Here is a 16,644-nt window from a genome sequence, read left to right on the forward strand (position 1 = left end):
CCTGTCCAAGCAGTCTCTTTTTATGTGTTTTGAAAGTGGGTGGGTCGGCTCATTCTGCATGCCCTACCCTCTCATGATTTGATAGGTCAAGGATTCTCTGTGACCTGATTTGAGAAGGGATAGTGTGTCAGAGTGAGTCAGAGTCTTACAGTCTATTGAAGAAACTTCTCTTTGCTTTTACTTAGAAAATGAATTTTCCATAACTAACAGGTTTCCCAGATACACACGTCGTTGAAATGACATACACATTTTTCAGATTAATTTAAGATACACTATCGCCCAACTCTGATCCCCCTCAGAGCCTGGGTTCACAAATGGCAACATTTTGTGCTTTTTAGTGACTTTCGCCATATTGGTTATTCCTCAAAATTTACACAGACCTGCACCCCTTCACTGAGCATATTACTGGAAATTACTATGTCTCTTTCCTAAACACAGTGTCTGCAATATTAATAAATAGCGGGGTTCGGTCCCAGAACACCGTACAAAGTGGAATTTGGGCTCAAATCGTGAGGGCATTTTTCATTTTCAGGATGCCCAAATTGTACATTTTTGTGAGCTTAATACAAGATTTTAGAAGCATTTAACTTAAACATATATTTGCTGCAATATGAATCCACTGACCTGTCTGGCCTGCCCCTAGGAACTTGGGATCTGGAGATGGTCCTTCTGGATATTGTCTGGTCCGGCAAAATGGTGTGGGTCTCTGGGGTGTTAAGAGTTCTCAGGAAAGGCCAGTCTTTTGAACTTTTAATTACATAAGACCCCCTTCTGTTCACTGCCCAGTTCTGCAAGACAGCTCTCCTGTCAGGATTTATAGAACGCCAGCGCTGGTCAGTGTCCAATGCCGGTACTGCACCTATTTTTAACAGCTGTCTTGAATTAATACATTTCAAAAGGAAAGGATTTTACTTGATAGTATATGATCCTTGCTTGACATGGCATTGATGTGGATCTGTAGTAGAGTAAAGTAAAACACTCAACCATAGTTGGATTTTTGTTTGGTGGTTCCGGGCCCATGATCTTAGCAATTTTTGACATTAATAAAAATGGGTTTTGAACAGAACCATCTTTCTTTGCACTGGTGGGTGGCAGGTCAGGGGACCATTTTGGTGTGCGCAAAACTGCACGGTTCTTCTGGATTCTGGCTCAAATGTGGGCTTTTCCGCCCTCTTGGATTTCCTAAACCCACAGCACCAAATGTTGCAGCATAATAGTCCAAACGTGGGTCAGGACACCCAACAATGCTCCCAAGGCATCTTGGGAAATTCAATTGGCCTCAAAGGCTGAACATTGCATTTGAGATCTTTCTCAGGGTCACTACATGCTGTCCAAATTCTTAATAATTCCTCAACTTGACTATCCAGACTAGGCCAACAATAATCAACCCTAAGACGTCCCTTCATTTTCATCATACCAAGATGGCCTTTGTGAATAATCTTTAGCAGCTTATGTCTTATTCCGTGCAGTGGTACAATATGCTTGACCTCTAAATGTGTCCACTTTCCACTCTTAACTCATCTCTAGTTTTGTAGCAAACTGTTGTGAAGTAGCATACAGACGCAGGTAAGTATTTAAGTATTTATTCAAGATAAATGAAGGCAAAAAAAACCCCGAGCATAAGAGATCCTTCCCCATCAAATCCTCTATCAACTGACCAAATTCGAACGTAAACATGACATGAAAGGCCGAACATTCCGGTGACATCATAGAGACATCCTGCTCTTGTTATGTAACATATACATAAGCTCTCTCTGCTCCCACAGAGAAACATCATCATAACACATCCCCCTCCATTTTTTTTTTAACTTCCAGACATTTTTTTTTGAGAATTCATTAACACATTTAAACAACCACAATAAAATTTTAACCCAACCGTCAGCTTTACAATTGAGACCTCATTTCATACATACCCCCGTCTTCACAGTAGCTATCCTATTCTTGTTCCACACCTGTCCACCGGTCACACGTACCGCACCTTTCATGACTGCCACAACTCTGACCAGATCCAATTAAAGGGAGTCCCCTTTCTTTTTGAGAAACCCTTTCCTTATCCTGACCCAATCTCCACATTCTACACGTAATTCCTTTTTTCCTCTTCTCATATTTTCACGCATGACCCATTCTGATTTTTTTTTTACCAGTGGCTTCCTTACTTGATCCACCACCAGGTCGGACTCCCTACTCCTACCAAGCCAAGGTGTGCACGTTATGGAAAATGGCTTCCTGCCCCTCACAACCTCAAATGGGCATAATCCGGTTACAGAATGTGGCGCCATTCTAAGAGCCCACATTCTGTTTTGTATCATGGCTAACTTGTCCAAACCACACTCCTCTCCCATCCATACGCTCTCCATCACACATCTATTCATCCTCTCAACAACACCATTTGATTCAGGATGATATAACGAAGTCCTCTTATGTCCCACTCCACATTTTCTCAAATAACTGGTGAAATTTTCTCCTATAAACTGGGGACCATTGTCCGTCAAGACAGTTTCTGGTAAACCTTCATTAGCAAAAATCTCTAGCAAAACTCTTATCATGCTCTCCCCCGTGATGTCTCTGACAATTTTAAAGTCTGTCCACCTGGAAAATAAATCCACAACCAAAACTACATATTTTCCGCGACCATAACCTAATTCCACGGGGCCCAGAATGTCCATAGCAATTTCACTCCATATCCTGGATGGGAGACCTATATCCACCAATGGCTGTTTCCTGGCCACAATGCCCTTACCACTCCTGATACAAAAATGACAATTTGCCAGGACAGCCTCTATTTCCTTGTCAAATCCTGGCCACCAATAGTCTTCTCTCAAGACACCTTTTGTCTTTGTAACTCCAATGTGACCGCTGTGTGCCAATTCTATAACATTCTTCGTCAAACCAATGGGGACAATGGCCCTACCCCACCTGAACAAAATATCCTCATTTACAGACAACTCGTCCTTCACTTCCCAATATGGCTTAGTATCTTCCTCCAATGCCTGCTTATTTGGCCATGATCCAGACACAACATATGTCTCCTTTCATACCCTATAACCACTCTCGTTTGGAAACTATGCCATCGGTATTAACAAATACCAATTCTAATTCTTCATTCTCCACATTCTCAGGATTTGCAGCTCTAATCCTGGACAAACTGTCCTCTAAAATATTTTCCTTCCCAGGTATGACTTCTATTTTAAAACAGTGCGTCTGCATCCTGGTGACCCAACCTGCCACCCGGCGTGAAACTTTGTCAAGGCCCTTACTCTCAAATATCGCTTTTAGAGGCTTATGATCAGTGCGTATTGTAAATTCAACACCCCACACAAAATTCTTGAAGCGTTCAACAGCCCAGAAACAGGCTAAAGCCTCTTTCTCGATGACCGAATATCTCATCTCTGCCCGTCTGAGACCCCTTGATGCATGAGCTATAATGTTTTCAGAACCATCAACTTGTTTCTGGGACAACACGGCTCCCAGACCACCCTCACTGGGGTCAACAGTAATGATGGTAGACTTCCTGGTGTCAAAACATCCTAACGGACGAGCCATATTTATATCTTCTTTGATACTATTGAATTCTTTCTCACACCGATTATTCCACACGAAGTCAGCACCCTTTCTCAAGATTTTCCTTAATTCCTGAACTTTATCGGCATAGTTCATAACAAATTTCTGGTAAAATTCTGTCATTCCCAGAAATGAACGAAGTTCACTTTTATTCCTAGGCGTCTCAATATTTCTTAGAGAATTCACCATATCTTCTTTGGGTCTTATCCCATCTCCCGACACTTCATGACCCAGATATTCCACTCTCGTCACAGCAAACTTACATTTCTCTCCTTTCACCGTGATACCTCTCTCTTCAAACATTTTCAACACCTTGCACAAATTTTTGTCATGTTCCTCTAAAGACACTCCACTCACCAATACGTCATCCTGAAAACAAAAAACAGCCTTCATTCCTCTCAACAAACGATCCATGATCTTCTGGAAAACTGAAGAGGCGGATGCCAACCCAAATGGCATCCTCCTAAATTGGAACACACCCTCATGTGTCACAAATGCAGTGATTTTCCTACAGCCCTCCTCCAACTCCACTTGATGATAAGCTGATGCCATATCTAGTTTGGAAAAATATTTTCCCCCGCCCACCCTGGTCAATAACTCTCCCATGTTGGGCAGGGGATGCCTGTCCACCAACACACATTTGTTTAACTCACGCATATCAACACACAACCTCAAATCCCCTGAACTCTTCTTCACTATCACCACTGGGGAAACCCACTCTACTCCCCCAGCTCTCTCAATTACACCTGACACCAACAATTTTTGTAATTCCCTCTTCACACTGCCTCGTAAAGCAAACAGCACAGGTCTAAGCTTGGCCACTACAGGCACACTGCCCTTCTTCAAAATTATCTGATGTTGAAACCCTTTTATTTTTCCTAGAGACTCATCAAACAATTTCCTATACTCTGACATATATTTCCCATGAGTCACGGGTTCTTCGGAAATTTGTAACACTTGGTCTGGATGGTTGGGATCAAGCCTGATTCCCAAATTCTTTTGTTCTCTCCATCCTAATAAAGATTGTCCCTTCTTAGTGATATACACCTTCCCATCACAACATCGCCCTTAAACTTGAACTTACTCCACACGTACCCTAACAACTCGATTCGATCTTGATTGTAACTTCCTGGACTTATGTCCGGTTTTGACAGTGCTGATACATTCCCTCTCATTTCTGCTTCAAATATACTCCTGGAAATAAGCGTTATTTTTGACCCGGAGTCAGCCATTAATGATATCTTGAAAGCATTTACACTCACAGTGGCATACGGACGTTCACAGTCATCTACATCATCACCCTTACCAACAACATTAACTGTATGGACAATAACATTCTGAGGAGGGACAACAACAACTTCGTCATCTGGCGATTTCCTATCCTCCTCTTCATTCACATAAAAGACTTTTCTTTGGTTATCTTGTCCAAATTGGAAATTCTTGCAACATGACATAAAATGTCCTCTCCTTCTGCATTTGGTACAAACAGTCCTTCGTCCTGGGTAAACTACAGAAGATGCAAAATGAGTTGCACTAGCGCAACGATAACAAAGCCTATCATCTTTCCTCTCCTCTCTTTTCTCATCTTTCTGACATGTACTTTGACTTCTTCTTTCCTCCGGAATGTTCCTGCTTGACTGTCTATTTCTTCTTCTTCTTTTGTTCTTTCCTTCCGCTATGTTCAGTACCTCTGGTTTTGGTTCCTCGGTATCTTCTCCTTCAGTTTTGGACAACTTGGCCACACATGCTAAAGAGTGCTCTACTCGTTTAGCCAAATCCAATACTTCATCTAAATTTGGTTAATCTTTTAGCCATAATTCTTCCCGTATTTTGTTAGATCGACAATGTGTCATGAATTGATCTCGAATATGTTCATCAGAACTTCCTTGAAATTTACAGGTTAGAGCCAGATGCCGCAAAGCAGTCACATAATCTTCAACAGACTCCCCCTGTGCTTGAACACGCATGCGAAAGTTGTAACGTTCCAAAATTGTGCTCCTTTTTGGATTGAAATGCTTGTCGAGTTTCAATAATGCAATTTCAAATTCATTCAAATTATCCCCACTACCGTCTCCTTCTAATTGTGGTAGCGTGTCAAAAATTCTCTGGCCTTCAAAACCGAAAAAATGCAACAATACGGCCTGCTTCCTCTCACCAGAATAAGACGTACCACCAGCCGCCTTCATATAGTGCATGAAACCCTTGCGCCATTGCTGCCAAGCAATCTTTGTCATTCCTTGGGTCGGCATAAAAATGGGAGGACCTGATATGCCTGGAAGACCTGCCATATCTATCTGGCTGGAAGTATGTGCAGTTGGGTGGTTTCTGCGTGGCTACCACCACAAATAACTCAGGTTACTTGCAATAACTCTCAGCAGTTCTCTACTTCCAAAAGAATGTTTGTGGATGAATATATATATATAGGGGTTACAACTCCTTCCTGGTTAAAATGACAACATTCCGTCCCTCTTGGATGCTGTGTGGCACTACTTTGAAACCAACGTCGCACGCATTTTAAATCATACCATTCACTGCCCTTTTACTATGAGGTATACGGTACCTTGGACACAGAGTCTCGGTTGATCTTGCCTCACTACCTATTATACATAATACGGTAGTTGCGTTTGGATCACTTCGTCTGGGCTCTTCCGTGAGATCACATGCAGCAACAACGTAGGAAAACAACACTTACTTAACTTCGCCGGAAAAAGGCGATGAACCTCGTCATGCAAACTCAGAGGAGCCGCTCGACGCCAATGGGAGGCGGAGCAGATCCCTGAGATCAGCTTCGATCTCTCCTGCGCAGATTCGCGGCCTCTCTTTCCCCGCTCGACGCCGCGGCTGGGCAGAGCAGTCCCTACTTTGCAGGGCGGGATACAGGAGAAAGAACGGCTTTTCCCCCACAACAACGCACAGGGAGGCACAGGGACTGGCTCTTCGTGGGCTGCTCAACGCGGCTGCGGAGCGGCCCGGACAAACCGAACAGGTCCTGGAGGGTAAGGCTGTGAGCGGCAGCAACGTGGCCTGGCGAGTCACTCGATCCAGGGCACCGTGATCGGAGGAGTCCTCAGCTGCAGTTGATGCGGTCGCCGCTCGGCGCAGGTGCAGAGCGAACAGTACTTCAATCTTCACGGGGGTCTGAGTCTAGGCCTTCACTTCACCTGCCGGCCAACTGATGCTTCTTACTTCGATCCACTTTCCACTCTTAACTCATCTCTAGTTTTGTTGCAAACTGTTGTGAAGTAGCATACAGACGCAGGTAAGTATTTAAGTATTTATTCAAGATAAATGAAGGCAAAAAGACCCCCGAGCATAAGAGATCCTTCCCCATCAAATCCTCTATCAACTGACCAAATTCGAAGGTAAACATGACATGAAAGTGCGAACATTCCGGTGACATCATAGAGACATCCTGCTCTTGTTATGTAACATATACATAAGCTCTATCTGCTCCCAGAGAGAAACATCATCATAACACAAACCACTAGCCATTTTCACTAGGCCAGCCAGACAAATCACACAAGATCATCTCCTTCACCTGCCTTAGCACCTCATCTTTAATTTCAGCATCATTCTAGTCACTTTCTTGTATAGAATTATCACAGGTCAGAAAAAAGTTCCACTTCATCCTACATATCATCTTCAATGCGGTTGGTTTGATTCCTGGATAAAGAATTTGATAAGGTGTTTTCCTTTCCTAAAATGTACACTACTTCAAATTACAGAAGTCACCCATCTTAATATCCTACATGAAAACTCCATCTAAACCTTTCGAGTTGAAAATATGGACTAATGGTTTGTGTTCAGTGTTCATTTTAAAATCTCTGTAACACAGAAATGCTCTGAATTTTTCCATAGCCCATACAATACATAAAGCTTCTGTTTCAATAACAGAACATCCAAATTCTACACCTTTGAGTACTCTTGAAGCAAAGGCTATATCCTTCTACAACCTTGACAGTTTCTGTAGCAACAGTATCAAAGCTCCCTAGCACTGGTACATTCACTATAGCCTCTTTGATATCTATGAATTCATTCTGACATATGGGAGTCCAAGAGAACGGTGTATCCTTCTTGCATTGAAGTCTGATATTTCTGCATCTATACACAAAGTTCCTGACAAATTTGGATCAATACTCCACTATGTCTAGAAATGACAGGACTGCCTGAGTATCCTTAGGTGGATCTATACCCACTAGCACTGAAACTAAATTCTCCTTAGTCACAATAACTTGACCACTTAATTTGTGTTCAAAATAGTCAATCTTATATTCTCTAAACTTGCATATGCCTTTCTGTAAAGTCAGGACCACTTCACAGAGTTTCTTCAAAACTTCAAACAACCTATAATTATGTTCTTGTTCTGTCTCCCCTGTGTCTAGAATGTCATCGTGAAAAAAACATACACCACTTATTCCGCCCAGTATGACATTCATCCTAGCGCTGGAAGAAGGTAGCTGCCGACACCAACCCAAAACACATTATTTATTTATCTAAAAGTCCCCTCTTGCGTTATGAATGTGTGGTAATCTCTGGATATGGGTTATGAAGAAATGTTGTGGTAATCAAAGCTAAATCTAATGTACTGAAGTATTTGTCTCCTGCCATCATGTCAACCATTTTTCCTGTGTTGGGTAATGGGAACTTGTCTACTGTGAGACATGTATTAAATGCATGCATGTATTTTTTGTATTTGTATTTAATTTATTTATATAGCGCAGGCCAGGCCCAAGGGCAACCGGGCGCATATCTTAGTAAAGCAGTTACATTATATTTACAGGGAGCAGTACATTACATAACATCACAATAGTCCCGACAAATTGCAACAAGTAAACAGTAGACATTACAAATCAGGCATTGATCATCAGTGCAAGTAGGGTCCCAGATGGCCCATTCAGTAAAGAGGAGCCGTTGTTAGTAGGAAGTAACTAACCAAAGCTTGGCTTTATGTTTGAATTGGTTGAATGAAGGTAAGGTTCTGATCAGGAGTGGTACAGTGTTCCAAAGCTTGGCTGCCAAGACAGGGAAGCTGGCGCCTCCAGCAGATTGAAGCTTAAATCTAGGGATCGCAAGACCTTGGTTATGTGCAGATTTGAGTGCTCGTGCTGGCGTATATTGAGTGAAGCGCAAGGCTAGGTATGAGGGATCCTGGTGGTTGACGCATTTGTAGGTGAGGGCCAGTGCTTTCAGGGAGATCCTTTGGGCGACTGAGAGCCAGTTGAGGTTCTTCCTGGTTTCTGAGTGTGGGCAGATCGGGGGATGTTAAGGGCTGCTCTAATGGCATTATTTTGGGTCGTCTGGAGTTTATTAAGATTACCCTGGTTGGTGCCCTGGTACAATGCATTGCAGTAATCCAGTTTGGACATGACCAGGGTCCTGGCCAAGGTGATGCAGTTCTGGGCCGTGAAGAAAGGGCGGCAGGCTGAGACCAATTTGCAGGTGTAAGCAGATGCGGAGGCCACTGCATTGGTTTGTCTAGTGAGTGTCAAGGAGGCGTCCAAGTATATACCCAGAGTTTTGGTGTCTTTGGATACTTTAATCAGATTGCCATCAATGTTGAAGGAACCGAACAGGTGAATTAGTTTGTTAAGTCTCTGTTGTGTGCCTAAGATGAGAAGCTCAGTCTTGTCATCGTTAAGGCACAGTTCATGCTGGGCCATCCAAGCCTGTATGACAAGGTAAATGTCATTAAGGGCTTTGGAATCAGCAATGTAGTCACCAGTGATGGGTATGAGTATCTGGATGTCATCAGCGTAGTTAGTGTAGGTGACACCCAGATAGTCAAGCACGTAAAATAAAGGTTTGGTGAAGACATTGTAGAGAGTTGGGGAAACACAAGAACCCTGCGGGACTCCACAAGGGACTGGTGTGGGATCAGCCGATGCGGTAGGAGAGAAGACTCTCATGTGCCTATTGTCAAGGAATGACCTGATCCAGTTGGAAGCCTTGTCAGAGAAGTGGGCCGCTGACTTCAGATGCCTGCATAGTATTTGGTGATTGACCAAATCAAAAGCAGCTGATAGATCCAGTAATAGTAGAAGGGCCAATTTACCGTTGTCTTTAAGGTCATCAATTTGAGTTTTGAGATCAAGAAAGCTGTTTCAGTCCCGTGCTTAGGTCTGAAGCCAGATTGTCTTGAGCCAAGGAGGTTATTGGTTTCTAAGTAGTTCTGAATCTGCAAGTAAGCTGCTCTGTCAAGTATTTTAAGTAGGAACGGTACGGTGGTAATAGGTCTATAGTTAGTTGGTATTTCAGGGTCTAGTGTCGTTTTTTTTAGGAGGGAGATAACCCACACGTCCTTTAAGTTATTAGGTACTGTGCCTGTACGGAATGAGGAGTTAATGAAGGCAGTTATAAAGGGAGCAAGGTCATGTGCTGCTTCCTTGATGATAGGTGCTCGGCAGAAATCACCTTGGCAGTTAGAGGGGTTTAGATAGCGAATGATGTTTTCGACCTCAGGGATGGTGAGTGGGGTGAAGCTAAAAGGGGTGTGAGTAAATGAGGCCGGTAGAGTATAGGAAGGTTTGGTGGGGAGGTTGGTGAGTAGGGTATTTTGTTTAGCGTTAATTTTAGATTGCAAAGTGATAATTTTAGTGAGGAGGGCATTTTGGATGTTATTGCACCATTTACTGTCTTTAGTGCAGTGTCAGGCGCAGGGGATGGTGATTCCAATTCTTTAAGGATTTTAAATAATTCCTTAGTGTTGGATTCCGCTTGAGCGATGCGTTGGTTATAGGTCTCCTTTTTGGCTTGTAGGATCGCTTCTTTCTAGTTATGGGTAGTAATGATGAGACGATCTTTGTTGAGGTCACATGGGTGACTCTTCCAAAGTGATTCAGCCTTACGTTTTTCTTTACGTAGAATTCTTAGCTGCGGTGTGAACCAAGAGTTCAGGTGGGCCTGTTGTTTGGCTTTCCGTAGTTTGAGTGGTGCTATATTGTCAATGGCTTTAAGCAGTGTTTGATTGAAGATGTCTACTAGAACTGTGGGGTCATTATGTTCCATGGACACGCATTTGTTCAGGATGGGAAGGATGAGAGGGAGGAGTTTATCCTTAGTGATGTCTTTTTTGTTCCTTGTGGGAATGGCTGGAGCTATGGTAGGAGCAGTGAGGGGGTTGGTCGCTGGTAAGTGGAAGATGATAATGTGATGGTCTGACCAGGCGCAAGCGTGGTTGGAGCTTATGGATGTGTTGCAGTTAAGGTCAGTAATCCAATCGAGCATCTTGCCCTTAATATGGGTGGGTTCGTCAATGCGTTGTTGGAAGCCTAAATTAGCTAATGTGGTAGCTACTTCAGAGGCCAAGTGATCCTTAGTGTCGAGAAGGCCCAGGTTAAGGTCGCCTAGAAGCAATACCTTCGAGTTAGGTTTGGTATTGACGGTCAGGATGGCTGTGATCTCATCTATAAAAGAGCCAAGTGGACCTGGGGGGTCTATAGATAAGGTGGATGGTGGCAGTGTTAGTTGGCGATAAGGTGAGTTTTACAGAGAGGGATTCTGCGGAGCTGAGCTCAATGTTGGGGATGGTTCTAAGTGTAATGTTATTTTTGTGTATAAATGCGACTCCACCTCCTTTAGATGAAGTTTGACGGTCCGCTCTAGTGATAAAGTAACCGATGGGGATGGCGAGGGCAAGGAGTGGGCCAGAGGAAGCGTGTAGCCAGGTTTCCGTAATGGCTATGAAGTCGAGGTTTTGAGTGGTGATAAGGTCGGAGATGTCCAACGCATCGGCCATGATAGATCTAGCATTGATGAGGGCGCCCTTGAGTTCTTTTGCAGAGAAGGTACAAGGGAATGGTGGTATGTTCTGTGTAATGGGAGTGTTGTGAGTGTGCTGGATGCTCACGGCACGAAGGGCACGAGGCAATCTGGATCCCAGTCTGAAATTCCTGACTTGGAGCGTGCACGGTTGATTAGGTGTAGGTTTGGTGGCAAAGTGTTGGAGCCATAGGGCAGGGTCATTAAGGTATGGGTTGCTAAGGGGCATGGTGCGAGAGAGTGGGGTGGTGTGACAGTGGTTGGTCTTAGCAGTGCTAGGAGTGGGGGGGCAGAGCAATGTGGCAATGGTGAACCCTACGATGGTAGCAAGAATTGGGTGGTTGGCAGATGGCAGTGGCCGCATATCGTGAGCCAGGTGTCCTAACCGTCTGTGCAATGGCGTGGGGGAACACTGGAAGGGGTTCTGCACTGGTCAGAGGTGGGATCCTCCAAGCGATGGCAATCTGCGTACAGTTTGCTAGGTGAATACATGTGCAGGTAGCAACCAGAGGCTCAAAGGTAGATGTTCAGCTAGTCTGGCAAGGTAGGTACACGGGCGAATGCAGTTTGTGACTCAAGGGAGAAGTTCAGCTAGACTGGCAAGGTAGGTACATGAACAAATGCACAACACAAGACAATCAGATGTGGTCTGAAGGCGACCATAAGGCACAACACAAGTCAATAAAGTGTGGTCTGTAGACCATAAGGCATGATACAATCAAATGTGGTCTGTAGGCGACCAGAAGGCACAACATAAATCAATCAAAAGTGGTCTTTAGATCATAAAATGCTACTAGCAGGCTAAATGCTGTCATGGTGCCAGTACAGGTATACAGATATCAGGATCAGGTTGAGTTGCTTAAGGCTAACAGACTAAGGAGCCCTAGGCGCATAGTCCAAGTTGCTAATGGCTAGACAGCAGGCTAACATGACTGTGGTAATGGTAGTTATGATAAAGGGTGAGGAAATAGATCTGCAGGGTGTCTGGGTTGGCAGTGTGCATCCATATAAACATAATATGCCAACCGTGAGGGATTTAACAGTACTTTGGAGGAGCAAGTAAGGATCATTAGGCAATATGTAAGCAAATGTTTGAATGACAAGGATGGCAGTAGATGAGCATAGTGCAATCTGGCATATGGTATTGATAACAGCAAGTGGTGTTGCAAGCCTAGCCTCGTCAGATAGACGTATAGCAACTGAGGCAGAATATAGTTCAACAGGGAGTTGCTGTGTCGGGTGATATTCAGCTCCTAGTATGCATGGAAGTTGGGTAGTTAGAGTCAGGCGGGCCGTTGATAGCGTAGGGGGCCAAATAAGGACTGGGACACAGTACTCATAGGTTAAGGGTCCATGAAGAGCCAACAGGGGTTCCGGCCAACGGCATATACGGCATGTATACGACAGAGCTTCCGTGCTCCGGCTTCCGTCTATCGGTGGCGGTGGTGGGCGGAAATAGGGCGCGTCGTCCAATCCATGTGGAGACCAGGCAGATTGGGCTGGTCAGGCAGATGCAGCAGAGGCTGCTGCAGTGGCAATGACGGCCATTGACCACGTTGTAAGCAATGGCGGGGTGGCCCACAGGGGGTCGGGCGAACGCTGCAAGGGATGTAATCTCCCTGATTTGGGCACAGCTGCCTTGCAGGGTGCACAAAAAGATTTTAGGATGTGCTCAATCGATTTTTCTAATAAAGGCGACGGCTCGTTGCTGCAGTGGCAAGGGGTTCCTGCAGTGCCCCATGTATTGGGCAAGCTTCTAAGCGCTGGAAAGGAGGCTCCTGCCTACCTCTCCCGATGTGGAGTCAGCTATGTCTTCCACAGGCATAGGACAGGCCCTTTTGCGTGGCCCTTCTGTGGGGAGCTTCCGTGCTCTGGTTTCCGCCTATCGGTGGCGGTGGTGGGCAGAAATAGGGCGCGTCGTCCAATCCGTGTGGAGACCAGGCAGATTGGGCTGGTCAGGCAGATGCAGCCGAGGCTGCTGCAGTGGCAATGACGGCCATTGACCACGTCGTAAGCAATGGCGGGGAGGCCCACAGGGGGTCGGGCGAACGCGCCAAGGGATGTAATCTCCCTAATTTGGGCACAGCTGCCTTGCAGGGAGCACAAAAAGAATTTAGAATGTGCTCGATCGATTTTTCAAATAAAGGCGATGGCTCGTTGCGGCAGTGGCAAGGGGTTCCTGCAGTGCCCCATGTATTGGGCAAGCTTCTAGGCGCTGGAAAGGAGGTTCCTGCCTACCTCTCCCGATGTGGAGTCAGCTATATTTACACATAATCTGAAATTCCCATTACTCACTACTACTACTACAGAGTACACCCACTCGAATGCCTCCACTTCTTCAATAATATTTTCTGCAATCGATTTCTTAAGTTATTTGGCAACAACATCTCGCAAGACAATGGGAACGCATCGTGTCTTGGATGCAATGGGAACAGAATCCTTCTTCAATATAATTTTGTGAGAGAGACCTTTCACGAACACAATATTGTCACTACACACACTGGAAAAACATTGCTCAGGTTTTTCACAAAAACCAGTAACTGTGGCCACATGTCCTGGTACCATACTATTCAAACCATACTAACAGACTTCTGCTTTTCTTGGACACATATACATTGCCTTTTGCTATCCAAACTAGAAACTCAATACCTGCTTGAAAATATCTTAAACACTCAATGCATACACATCTATCTGAACTGGCTTTCATTGTAAGGGAGTGACATCCCTTTTCCGAATGTTATAGTCCAAAATGGTGTGGTCTGAGCCCGAATCTATGAGCATGTTTACTACCTTACCATCTATTAGTACATTGGCAGACACTCCATCATACTTAGCGATTTTAGCATCTTCCACATAACCCCCATATTATGCTATAGAACTTTGTGTGAGATTTTGACAACATTGAGCAAAATGTTACAACGTAGACACAACATTTAAGGCAGGACAGTCTAAAACATTAGCAAAATGCATCATACTTTCGCATCTAAAACATTTCTTAGCCTTTGTTGAGTGTCCCAGACCACCCTCTTGGTCCTTCTAGAATACGAAATGTGTAAGTCGTATTCAATATTTATTAGTCAAAGGTACTGCTTTCTTATTTTGAATTGTAGTATTCTTGTTGTGATATACAATGTTCACCACCTCCCTTCCTTCACTTTTCACTTCCTTATTAGATTCCAATTCTTTCCCACAAGGTCTGTTCAATCCTCTTGGTAATATCCAATGCTTTTCACTCTTTGCCCAAATGTCCTCCCTCGTTTCATTTTCTCTTACTTTGAGCATAAACTAGTGCCTGAGTCTTTTGTCACAGGTAAGGCCAAAATTACATCTGTTAGCAAGTTCCCACAGGACAGTGATAACGTTTTCTACTGATTCGTCAGTCTGGTCTCTTGTGCTAAAATAATATCTTTGTAATACAATGCTTAATTTCTTCTGATAGTGTTTATCTAGTTTCTTGAGAATTGTTTCATATGCATTAGGTGCAGCCATGCCTTCACCAGACCCACTACCAGGCTACAGTAAATCTCTGGAAGGCACTTTATTATATTGCTTTCTTCAAACCTCAGGCAGTGCATTATTAAGGCTCTGAGTCGTACAATGCTAAACGTGGGGCCATGTATAGCCATTACATAATCTTGAAAGTCATCCTTCCATGTTTCCCATTTTACTACTGTAACACCAGGACTTGGAAGTAATTGGGGGGCGGGGGGTAGAGGGGTGGCAGAGAACTCATGACGTTATTTACTGATATTTGAACTGTCACAAGTAATAAACGCTCACGGATTAATTAACGTTAAGTGTTTACACACAGAATGTCACAACCGTAAGAACTGCTTGCCAAATACTATGTAGTACGGTTTAGCACAACTCACCATGCTGCTTTACTAATGTTCCTCCCAGCTAGACTATAAGATTTCAAATGTGAATGTGGCAAGGAATAAGTACCTCCTAGATCAACTTACGGTCCACGTCGCAAAATATCTCCCAGTGAAAGTTGCTCCAAAAAAAGAGGCAGATCCACAGCTCTCCAGTTCTAGGTCTGCTGCTGTACCCCCACAAAGAGAAAAATGTACAGAATCTTGTAGAAGGCAGGATCCTTCGCTCTACACAAGGTTGGAGGTAAACAGCATGTTCAAAAGAAATCATGTTTACATATAAACTCATAATGAGAAATTACATGTAATACAATATAACACTTATCTATCTTACTTCCTCTGGGATTTCCGAAGGATTCCCTAGCCTGATAGCCTTCCCCAGATAATGCAACACGCATGGTGGTTTGATTGTGCCTGTAGCAGTCACCCTGTTCTGTTCTCTCACTAACTCATTACCTTTCTTCCCTTTGCCCCTTCTCCTCGCACCTACCTCTCCTACTCTACAACAATACCCTCTCTACTGCACTCTCTCTCACCTTCTCACTTGCTGTCTCTCTCTCCTGTTCTCTGATTTTTCACACTTTGACCCTATTTTCTGCTGGCTCCTCTCCTCTCTCTCCTATCGCTACTCTCCACTCACCCCCTCCTTGCTCCTCTACTCTCAACCCTCCTTACTCTGCTGCTCTTATCTCTACTCACATTGCTACTCTAACCCCTTCTCACTGTGCTTTTCTAACCCCTCCTCACACTGCTGCTCCCACCCATCCTCACTCTGCTCCTAACTCCCAATCTTCACACCCTGTCGCATTGACTTTCACATTCACTCTCACAATCACATCTTTACACATACAAAATGGTACCACCCTCTCTAGCAACCAATACCTCACCTGCATTTCTGTACCAATCTACATGACCGATTTATCATCACTCCGCTCCACCGCCTGTCCCTCTCTGTCCACCTCCACTCATGCTGACTTCTCCCACACAACCCACAATCTACTTTCCGTTCAATCCCTTTATATACCATGCTTGTCCTGGTTCTAGCTCCCTTATGTTCTTCCATTGGTTCCAGCACTCACCTGATTCTTGGGGCTTATCTGTGCATGCCTTTTCTCCAAGGGCTGGGGTACAAAGGCAAAAGTCTTTAAAAACCCTCGAAGTTCCACCCTGTTTTTCAGCACAGCTCTGTATGTAGTTTCTGATGCTTTCTCAGCTTGCTGTGGGTCTGGAATTTCATCGTTTTGCGTTTGTTGTAAGTTGTTGGTTTGGTTGCTGAGCTGGAAACTGGTCATTTAGCATGTTCAACTCTGCTGGGTATTCTGGCAGAGGTGCCACCAAGAGGTGACCAAGGGAAGCCACGGCCAGCCTTATAAAAACACTGCCCCACCCCCACCGGCCCATTAAGTTATGTGTTTGTTTTGGTGTGCCACCCCAAGAGTCTCAGTGTGGC

The sequence above is a fragment of the Ambystoma mexicanum genome, chromosome 3q (assembly GCF_040938575.1).
Source record: "Ambystoma mexicanum isolate Mex_15411 chromosome 3q, UKY_AmexF1_1, whole genome shotgun sequence".
Lineage (NCBI taxonomy): Eukaryota > Metazoa > Chordata > Amphibia > Caudata > Ambystomatidae > Ambystoma > Ambystoma mexicanum.